This window comes from Mus caroli, chromosome 10 (assembly GCF_900094665.2).
Source record: "Mus caroli chromosome 10, CAROLI_EIJ_v1.1, whole genome shotgun sequence".
NCBI classification, from domain to species: domain Eukaryota; kingdom Metazoa; phylum Chordata; class Mammalia; order Rodentia; family Muridae; genus Mus; species Mus caroli.
The window spans coordinates 120,306,341-120,317,065 of NC_034579.1; the positions used below are offsets into that span (position 1 = coordinate 120,306,341).

Below are 10,725 nucleotides of genomic sequence, written 5' to 3' on the forward strand. Positions count from 1 at the left end.
AGTGAGTTCCAGGACAGCCAGGGCTACACAGAGGGAAAAAAAAAAAAAAAAAAAACTGTCTCAAAAAAGCCAAGAAAAAAAAAGTTGTTTTGATAGCAAGAAATTTAACAGAGCTTAGGCAAAGGCTGTACTTAGATAAAGCGTGAATGGAAATCTATTTCTTTACCTGAAGCACGATACCTTCAGTACAAAGAATTCTTTTCATTATGGAAAAACAAGAGAAAATAGGTATTAATGTCTGTCCTACCAAATCCCTGATTGGTTCAGGCTTGGGTGGTGGTAAGATGCCAAAGCTTTTAAATTCAGACTCCATTTTAAAGAACCTGACCTAAGTTTGAACTCAGGTAAACTAATAGGCTGGTACCTAGCATTAATTTCCAAGTTGCCCCCAACAAAACCTGAGCCTAGCTACAGTCTCTAAGCTAATCCCCAACAAGACCAAGACCAGTGCCAGTGTCTCCAGGTTATTCCCCCCAACAAACCTGCACCCATGTTCCAAGCCCACCCCCTGCCTAATGACCACCAGTACAGAGGGAGCAGAAGTTAAGTTTATGATCTGACCCCCAGCACCAGCCAATCATGTTAAAAGCCACAGGAGCTTTCCAATTAGATGCTTGCACACACATTCCCTGCTTGATACTTTCTATAAAGCCCTGCCTCGATAGGCATTCAGGGCTCCCCCACCACTGTGTGACGGTGGTACATTGTGGGGGAGGGGGACGGGGGGGGCGAGCTAGCTCAAATAGAATAAAGACCCTGCTGTGAGTTGCATCAGATTGGCTCCTGTGTGTGTTTTGGGGGAATCACATATCCTAGCATTGCCCTGGGACAACAGTGGCCAAACCGGACCAATGGGAGTCAAGTCTGGGCTTTGTGCCGTAATGTCTGGGGTCTCACTACTGGCCAACCTGACAGGGGCTAAATTGAGAATGATATTGACACAGAATGAGTAGAGACACAGGAAGAGGGGACACTGTCCTAACGTCCATCCTCTGTCACTTTGGACATGTTCTTCTTTAAATGGTCTGTCTTTGAAAGTAAAGGTGTACACTGAGATGTTGAGCCTCTGTCTCCACCGCCTCCTGAGTTCTCTGGGTTCCCTATCCTGGCTCCACCGGAATGAGCCCAGAGCTGTGAGGGAGGGTTTGAGTTGCTACCTCGGAACCGTGTAATAGGTAACTCAGTGACACCGGGTAGAATAAAAACCCTTGACAAACGTGGGTCTCGGTCTCCTCCTGTGGAATTGCAAAGTGGCCTGTGTTGCTTGCTTTGTGGCTGTGGGTAGACAGCACTGATTGCTGACCTACATGTGCGTTCTGTGACATGCGTACCTGTTCTGTCCTACCTATCCCGTACCTGAACCTACTTGTTATCTGAACAAATCCTGTTTGCCTAAGCCACTTTGGACTCGATTTTGTCAGTCACAAACAAAGCTGGATCCAGGAGAAGAGGGTTCTCTTTAGTCACTTTGGCCTTTCCTAGAACGGAGGGTAAACATTGAAATGTGTGTTCTTTTTCCTTTGGGAAGGTACATATACACATGAAATTATTATTTGTTAAGTCTGTGTGTGTCTGTGAAGGGTATGCATGGCCAGGTGTGTGAATAGAGGTCCAAGGACCTCTTTTGAGAGTTCTTGCTGAAATAGATCCCTCTTGTGGTTTCTATCTCTGTACTGTGTACTCCAGACTTGCTGACACCATTGTAGGTGAGTCTCCCGACTCTACATCCCATCACCCCCATGGGACTGCTAAGTGTGCCCTTCCCCCAGCCGTAGGTGGGCTAAATCAGACCTTGTTTTGCCACAGTCGGCTTAGCCCACCAAGGGTGGAGTCTTCCGACCTAGGTGAAGTCTATTGTCCTGCCACATCTACAGCTTCCTGCGAGAAGCCACTACCTGCTAAGCAGCTGAGCTTGCTTTCCTTACAAAGTGACAAGATCCTGGAAAAGTAGGGGATGGGTTCCCCCCTCCCCTTTAAATTCAGACTTAAGAATTAAACATTGGGCCTTGATCAGAAACTCTGTCTTGGTCTCATTCCTCTCTTGTCCATCCTTCCCATTCATCCCCAGCTCTCCTTTCAGGAACCCAGTTCTCCGTGGCTCTTGCAGGAGCACAGAGTCTGACATTTATCCAGGACAGCACAGTTGGGGATATGTTTGCCACCCACCACCACCACCACAACCGTCCAGAATGAGCCGCATCTCACTTACCTTGTCATCTTAGGCACTGGCGCTGTGAAGAGATACCATGACCGAGGCAACTCTTATAAAAGAAATCACTTAATTGAGGGCTAGCTTACAGTTTCAGAGATTTAGTCCATTATCATCAAGGCAGAACACATGGTGGTGTGCAGGCAGACACTGGAACAGTAGCTGAGAATATGCAGCCTGAGCAGTAAGCACAGAGAGAGACTCTGGGCTTGGCAAGGACTTTTGAAACCTCAAAGCCCACCCCAGTGACACACTTCCTCCAATAAGGCCATGCCTCCTCATCTTTCTAATCCTTTCAAATAGTAGTCACTCCCTGGTGGCTAGCATTCTGATATATGAGCGTCTAGGGGCCATTCCTATTCAAACCACCACACTTGTCTTCTAATTCATCTGCATTAATTTGGTTAAACCTATTTCTCTGAGATGTGGTTCTTCTAGTGACAGGGAACTTGAACTTGGTTCTGGGCAAGGCTTCAATCACCCCCTTACTTTGCAATTTGAGGCAGTTGGACATGGTGATATAGCAGTTATGAGCTCTGGGGCTTCCCAAAAGCACCCTACACACCTGTGTAAGCTTGGGGCATCCTTGAGATCCTGAAAAGTCATCAGAAAACTGGACCAAGTGTCTTAAGGTAACTCACCCATGTAACTGGCAGTATACATCCAAGAGAAGCTACTGTTTATGGCTTTTGCGTACCAGGTTCCAATGAAAAGGGAAGCTAGTCAGTTTACTTGGCTGCAGAAGGAACATCTAGTTTTCTGTGTCATGTTCCAATTTTATTATTAAAAGATTTATTTATTATTTATTTTATGTATGTGAGTACACTATAGCTGTCTTCAGACACACCAGAAGAGGGCATCAGATCCCCTTACAGATGGTTGTGAGCCATGTGGTTGCTGGGAATTGAACTCAGGACCTCTGGAAGAGCAAACAGTGCTCTTAACCTCTGAGCCATCTCTCTAGCCCCACCCATGTTCCAATTTTAAACATAATTTTAAAATATTGTTTCAAATTAGTAATAAAAAAACTTTGTTTCTCTCTCTCTCTCTCTCTCTCTCTCTCTCTCTCTCTCTCTGTGTGTGTGTGTGTGTGTGTGTGTGTGTAGGTATGTGTGTGTGTCATAGCATATATATGAAGGTCAGAAGGTGATGTTTCTCTCTCCTCACTGTGGGTTTCAGGGATTGAACTCAGGTCATCAGAATTATGCAGCAATTGCTGTTACCTGCTTAGTCATCTCACTGGCCTATGATCATGTATTTATGCAAAGTGTGGTAGTGTGTATCCAATCCCGGCAGCCAGGCAGTTGAAACATCTCCAGGGCAATGCCTATCTGGGCTTACAGTGAGTTGAAAGCCAGTTTGAACTGCATGGAGAGATGGCTGCCTCCAGAGCAGCAATAAAGAAAACACATTTATAACTTTATAATCTGGATCAAAGATTTTTAAGAGAAAGTATAACTTTTAAGAAATGACAGTAAAGGGGGCAGGAGAGATGGCTCTGCGGTTAAGAGCACTGACTGCTCTTGCAGAGGTCCTGAGTTCAATTCCCAGCAACCACATGGCTCACAACCATCTGTAATGGGATCTGATGCCCTCTTCTGGTGAGTATGAAGATAGCAACAGTGTACTCATATAAATGAAATAAATCTTAAAAAGAAAGAAAGAAATGACAGTAAGAACATGCTCCCCCACTCCCACCCTGATCCCGGTCCAGTGTTAAAAGCCACTTCTTTCACACACCCATGCTTGGGTGGACAATCCTCCCTCTCTCTACTCAAAATGTGTGAATTGCATGTCGTATGATTTTGTCTTTCTGGTCCCTGTTAATTGGGCCAGAGATAAAGACAGCCAAAGCCCACAGGTTTCTTTACCCTGACCAGTAAGGCCTGGGTCCCAGAAACCTGACTGGAATGTTAAAGGAACAAAGACAGACACTGAAGGGATTAAAATCGAGCTGGCACAACATGGAGATGTGTGTATGGAACCCTGGGGTTGAGTGGGCTGTACTTGGATGGAGACGAACAGCTTCAAAGCAGCAACTGGAACTTCAGGCTTTCACCGCACACAAACAACATGGAAAGGAGGACTTAGCTCAGATGCTGTCTGTCGGCAGCACCCACGGGCTTTAGACATCGGGACTAGAGGAGGCTTTGCCATTTCTCTAAGCCTGACCCTTGCATTCCCATGGGTCCAAGGACTTGGTCCTAACCCGAGTCAGATGATGGACATTCATTCAGGGACTGTTTGGGTTGAGGCAGGTAGCATAATTGAAAGACAGCGTCAGCCCCTGCCGTGTATAGTGAAAGACCTGTAATTCCAGCCTCTAGGTGGTTTAGGCAGGACAGCCACGCCAGGAGTTCAAGACCAACCTGAGCAGAATAGTGACACCTTGCCTTAAAATAAGCAAAGACGAAAACCTCCACTGCTACGGTTTGATTGTGAAATGGCTCCCACCCCAGTTCATGTCCTTGAACACTTGCTGTTTGGGAGATTGCAGAAACCCTCAGCTGAGCCTTGCTAGAGTGTGAGCCTTACAGCTCTACTCTACTGCCCAGATGTGAGCATGTCCCACTGCTGTGGGCTGCCCACCACGACGGACTGTACTCTCTCAATCTGTAAGTCAAGCTGACATGCTCCTCCATTCGCTCCTGTTTTGTTTATTTGTTATCATAGAGAAGACTTTCAAGTAGCCCAAGTTTCTCTTGAACTCATAATATCCATCTCTGAACTTGATCTGAACTCCTGCTGAGGTTACAGGCTCTCACCACCACACCCAGCTCTTAAATTGCTTTTATCTGGTATATTCTGTCAGAGCCAAGAGTAATGAATACACCCAATCAATCAGCTGCCAATTCGAAGCAGGACGGGTGACTCACAGGGTGGGCCCAAGAGGCTGCAGGTGAGTAAAACAAGGACAGAAGGCAGGGTTGAGAGCAGAGATCCTTGGAACCTGAGCCTATCTCCCTATATACAAGTTGCTTTGGCTTGGAGAGTTCTTTTTAACCTTCTTCTGTTCTTTGACCTTTCCCTGGCTTTGAACTGGAACTGTGTTCATAAGTACAGTCCTAAAGACACACCTCTACTATGGTCTGAGAACACATAACACTTTTGTTTAATCTCACAGAAGGAGTTAGGTTGTGTCCAGATTTCTCTCCACTCTAACTTTAAGATGGAACTGGGATTTTGGTGTTGATGGGATATAGATAAGATTTGCATGCACTAAGCCAATTCTGTACTGGAATGCTACTTCATCAAGTTGCATGAGAGTAAATGGGTCTGCTGTGTTCCATGGGTGCAAAATTTACAGCGATGAGAAACAGGCCGGTCGTTGTATAGGTGTAGGTGGGTGGGGGAGTGACTTGGGTGGGGGAGAGACATGGATGGGAAAGCATGGGAAGATGATGAACTGTATCTTGGTGCTGATGGTAATTACACCTGCTGGTGTGTTCAAATTCATAGGGTATACACCAACAGTTCATTATAATGAATGATAACGTAAATATTTGAAAGGAAATGAAAAGGATAGAGCTTCATTAATTCAACTTCTAAAGTCCTATTATTTGTGACAATGAATATGGACTCTTGTCTCCAGAAGGAAAGTGAGGACTGGGTCCTGATTTTATTGCTTCTGCCAGGCTCAGCAGTGAGATTCTGGCTATATAGACCTCGGCTTTCCGAGTGTTAACCTTGACTTTATTCTTTTTGTGAATTCTTTTGTATGGCAGAGTGTTTCCTGAGGATGTCAGCTCATAGTACATATCACGTTTCATAATATAAAGTTTTTCCGGAGGTTCATAGAAAGCAATTAAAAAAAAAAAAAAAATTCCCGGGTTATCAACCACACATTCTCTGGGATGAAGAGGAGCTGTTCTGTGGGTGTGCCCACTAGGTGGCAGTGTGGAGTAAAGTAGGGCAGGGATCTCAAAAAAGGTGGAATTTCTTGATCCAAAACCTGCTCAAGGACCAGTTGGCTTCTCACACCCATGGCTTGTTAAGCCACAAAGCTCTGCGGAGTCCCCTGTTGTGGAATACTGCGGTCCAGGAGTGGCACAGCTGAACCCGAAGCAGCCTTGAGCACCCTTAGGAGACCTTCCCAAAGCTAGGCCTGCTGAACATCCCTTCAGAGTGAAAGACCCCCAAAGGGAGACCCTCACTCAAGTCTCCGGAACGTCGCGCACCCAGTAGGACACTGAGACCGACCTGCTGCAATCACACGAGGAAGTTTTATTGAGAGCTAGATAGAACGAAAGCTCAGGCCAGCATGCTGGGGTCGAGACTCATACACCACGCAGGGAGCAGAGGAGTTTCGACCCCCACCTGGAATTTTACAGAGTTTTTTAAAGACAAAAACCACAAGACAGGGGCAGGAAAGGGGAGGGAATAGGGGAGGTCCAAAACCATAACTTTGCCCAGTAGCTAGACCACATGCTAGTCATATGCTATAATAAGCAACACACCCAGGATATTGTGACATTCCATAGCGGTCAGGGCATAGTGACATTTTACGGTGGTTGGAACATTATGATTATTCTGGGAAAGGACAATTACTCGGGGGGGGGGGCTGGTGCTGGGAAAGGACAATCATTCAGCAGGCCGGGGCCCGCGGGAGTGACATTTTTGATTCTTTTAGGTAGCTAGTAATCTTCTATATTTTCTACCCTTCATTCCCCACTTCTTCTAGTAAGTAGCTCTAATCTTAGAGCGATTGTTCTACCTCTTGTAGAGTCTTATATTGTTGTCGTAGGACCATAACTTGAACAGCACTCACTCTTTGTTTTATAAAGTCTACCAACTTATTGAGAATGCACAGCCCGAAGGTCAAAATCAGTATCAGAATGATCAAGGGTCCGACTAGAGTGGACACCAAAGTAGAGAACCAGGGTGACCGGTTATACCATCTTTCATACCATCCTTGATACACTTCTCTTTCTTTCTTTCGCTTCTCTAATCTTTCTCTCAGCTTGGTCATGGAGTCCCTAATGACACCAGAATGGTCTACATAGAAACAACACTCTTCTTTTAATGCAGCACAAAGCCCTCCTTCTTTGAGAAAAAGCAGATCTAATCCCCTCCTATTTTGTAGTACAACTTCAGACAACGAGGTTAAGGACTCTTCTAATTTAGTTATGGACTGTTCTAATGCCCCCCAGGTCGGCATCCATAGCAGCTCTCAGTTCATTGTAGTAATAGGGCTGCTGTATAAGGGCAGCCGCCCCAGTTCCAATCCCTGCTGCTACTCCTAGTCCCAGCAAGACAGCTAAGGTCAGGGTCACAGGTTCTCTCTTGTAACGAGTACGGTGGTCAAATTCATCTATAAAGGATTTATCATCATGGTAGATGACCCGGGGTACCAGTTGGACTAGAATGCAAAAATCTCTATTGATATCAAAAATTGAAATGTGAAGGCAGGGGGTCAGGCCGGTGCCACAAGCCCACCACGTATCTGGGGGGGGGCACTAGGTACTGGTCTGAGACATCTGGCAGGGTGTCAATAGTTTTGTTACAGAGGGGCTGGTATTCAGCAGGCACCCTGCCTATGCACAGTCCAGCACCCGATACTGCGGTGAGAGTCAGTTTTCGTTGACTCCCCCAAGGACAGTGTGAATAGTCAGAAGTGACATTATACTTCCGCACCTAAGCTATTCCTTCATAATAAGGGGGATTGGCAGCAAAACACAACCAGCACGATTGGGTAGCGGAAGGCTTGGTGCGGTTCAGGACGGTGAACGCACCATCAAGCAGATTGAATAGGCGGTCCTCTGTCCTCGTGGGGGAAGGAGAGGAGGGAGTTATCAGAGGAGGGTATGGAGCAGTGCTGGAGAAGGGAGTCTTCCCCGGAGGTGGTATATAACCGGGGAGCCTGGGAGTGGGAATAGGAGCAGGTGCGCTATCAAGCGCTGAATTAGGGCCCACAGCCAGTGCGGGCGGACTCTCTATCTTTAACCTGATAGTGAAAATGAACCCAGGGTCTCTCCCTCCAATATATATCCTCCACCCCCAACAGTTTCCTTTTAGCCACTGGTGATCTTGTCTCCCTTTCTCGGTGAATTTTATAAGTAAGGGGTTGCAGTATTTACCCTTGCATGGTCCTGAGGGACTGTTTTTATGAGCACACCCATTTTCTTGGTACTTATAGGGGTCCCTTTCTCCTTGGTTTGACCCATCATGGCCACTACCTCGTTTTACCGTGATTANGTCCCAGACAGAGGAAGGATTCCAGTAGGCATCTCCCGTTGTTTCACATCCCCACTTGCTGCAAAAGAAACTTGATGCACCTCCACACTCCTGTCGAAGCCTTCTGTTCTGACCCTGACCGGGGCAAACATAGAAATCTGCAGCTCTGAGATTAGCTCGGTAGAATTGCCCTGAACATCCATACGTACTCCCTATCCCGTTTGGGACACAGCATTCTTCAGGGGGTGGGTCACTAAGGTCGGTAGAAAATATAGAAGATTACCCTGGGTAGAAAATATAGAAGATTACTAGCTACCTAAAAGAATCAAAAATGTCACCCCCGCGGGCCCCGGCCTGCTGAATGATTGTCCTTTCCCAGCACCAGCCCCCCCTCACTGAGTAATTGTCCTTTCCCAGAATAATCATAATGTTCCAACCACCGTAAAATGTCACTATGCCCTGACCGCTATGGAATGTCACAATNTCCTGGGTGTGTTGCTTATTATAGCATATGACTAGCATGTGGTCTAGCTACTGGGCAAAGTTATGGTTTTGGACCTCCCCTATTCCCTCCCCTTTCCTGCCCCTGTCTTGTGGTTTTTGTCTTTAAAAAACTCTGTAAAATTCCAGGTGGGGGTCGAAACTCCTCTACTCCCTGCGTGGTGTATGAGTCTCGACCCCAGCATGCTGGCCTGAGCTTTCGTTCTATCTCGCTCTCAATAAAACTTCCTCGTGTGATTGCAGCAGGTCGGTCTCAGTGTCCTACTGGGTGCGCAACATTCCGGACACTTGAGTGAGGGTCTCCCTTCGGGGGTCTTTCAAGAGGAGTGAAGAGGGTCACCATCCCCTCACCTGAGCTGCCAGCCACTCAGTTCTTCCTACCCCACCACCCCAGGCCCAGGTGTATGTAATCTTGATACTTGAGGTTCCGGGGGAGGTGCAGGGGAGGTGCGGGGGAGGTGCGGGGGAGGGGATGCTAGCGATACAGGAGGTGAACTAGGTGTAGCAAGCAGCTTTTGCGAGTCATCACTTACACTGGTGCTGGCTTTGGACACAAAGGAAAGAGTCACTCATGCTCCTACAAGTGCCCCTGCACTCACGTTTCTGTAGGAAACCCCAATAAACTCACTGGCTAACTTTCGTTGCTTGTGTAGTTCCTGCGACAAAATACCTCTACAGGCAACTAAAGGAAGCCGTTGCAGCTCACCCATTCAGGGGACACGACACATCAGGACAGGGAAGTGTTAGGAAACAGCTGTTCACCCTGTATGAGAATGGTGAATGATAAATTCTTGGACTCAGCTCATTTTATCCCTTCCCCACCACACACACACACACACATTCATGCACCTCTTGAGAGAAAGCATATTTATTTACTATCAAGGTCACTTTCTCCTTACCGGTACAGATGCACATGTTGGAGGACTGGAATTTGACGCCAGAAGATGGGAGTTGCTCAAAGGACAATGCCCATGCACAGCCTAGGTATTGAGGACTTGTTGTTTCCTTCTGTTTAGGGCCTCTGAAACCCAAAGTCACTATGAAGGGGGATAGTCTTGGCCTTGTGCACGCTGGGTAAGAGAGACCATCCAGGCAGGGGACTAATTATTATTATTAGTTTGTCATTAGTCTTAGCAATTTGTGTAGACATTTGCTCCAGGAGATTGCCAAACACGGTTACAGAGTCAGCCTCTGAAGTAGGCATAGTTAGGGAGAAACTCGGACGTGGATCACCGAAAGAATGAACATGGAAGAGTCGACATGTTCTTATGGGAACCCTGGGTAGGTATTTATGAAAAGGTAGTTATCTAAGGAGCAAGCTTGGTTTCATGCTTACCCGCCTTCACACCTGACAACGTCATCTCTTGCTCCCTTGTGTGCTCTAGCTCTACCACAGTCCCACTATGCCCATCTGCCTTGATCACTTTGAATAGGTACTCTTTCAGACTTACCAAACCAGCCTACTTACTAACTTCATCTTGCATCTACTAGGTTTAATTGTCAAGACTCCAGAGAGAGAGCTTGGAAGTTGTCACATTCAGTAAAGTGCTCACTTTGAAAGTTTAATCCCCAGAAGACACTTTTTAAGAAAGCAGGGTATACAAGCCTGGCCTGGTGGCACACACCTTTAATCCTAGCACTGGGCATTAGCAGAGACAGGAGGATCTCTGTGAGTTCAAGGCAAGCCTGGTATACAAAGAGAATTCCAGGAGAGACAGCTACACAGAGAAGCAACCCCTACCCCCAAAGACAGACAGACAGACAGACAGACAGACAGGAAGAAAGAAAGAAAGAAAGAAAGAAAGAAAGAAAGAAAGAAAGAAAGAAAGAAAGAAAGAAAG

General features: G+C 46.6%; 1 long non-coding RNA gene and 1 other non-coding gene across 2 annotated transcripts in view; both read right to left on the reverse strand.

The window, feature by feature from the left end:
- Positions 1-10,725, reverse strand: part of LOC110303643 — a 26,677-nt gene that overhangs the window by 10,260 nt on the left and 5,692 nt on the right. The window lies entirely within an intron of this gene.
- Positions 2,821-2,951, reverse strand: LOC115032196. The gene has a single exon (XR_003837853.1). It is a non-coding gene; the product is annotated as a small nucleolar RNA SNORA70 (small nucleolar RNA).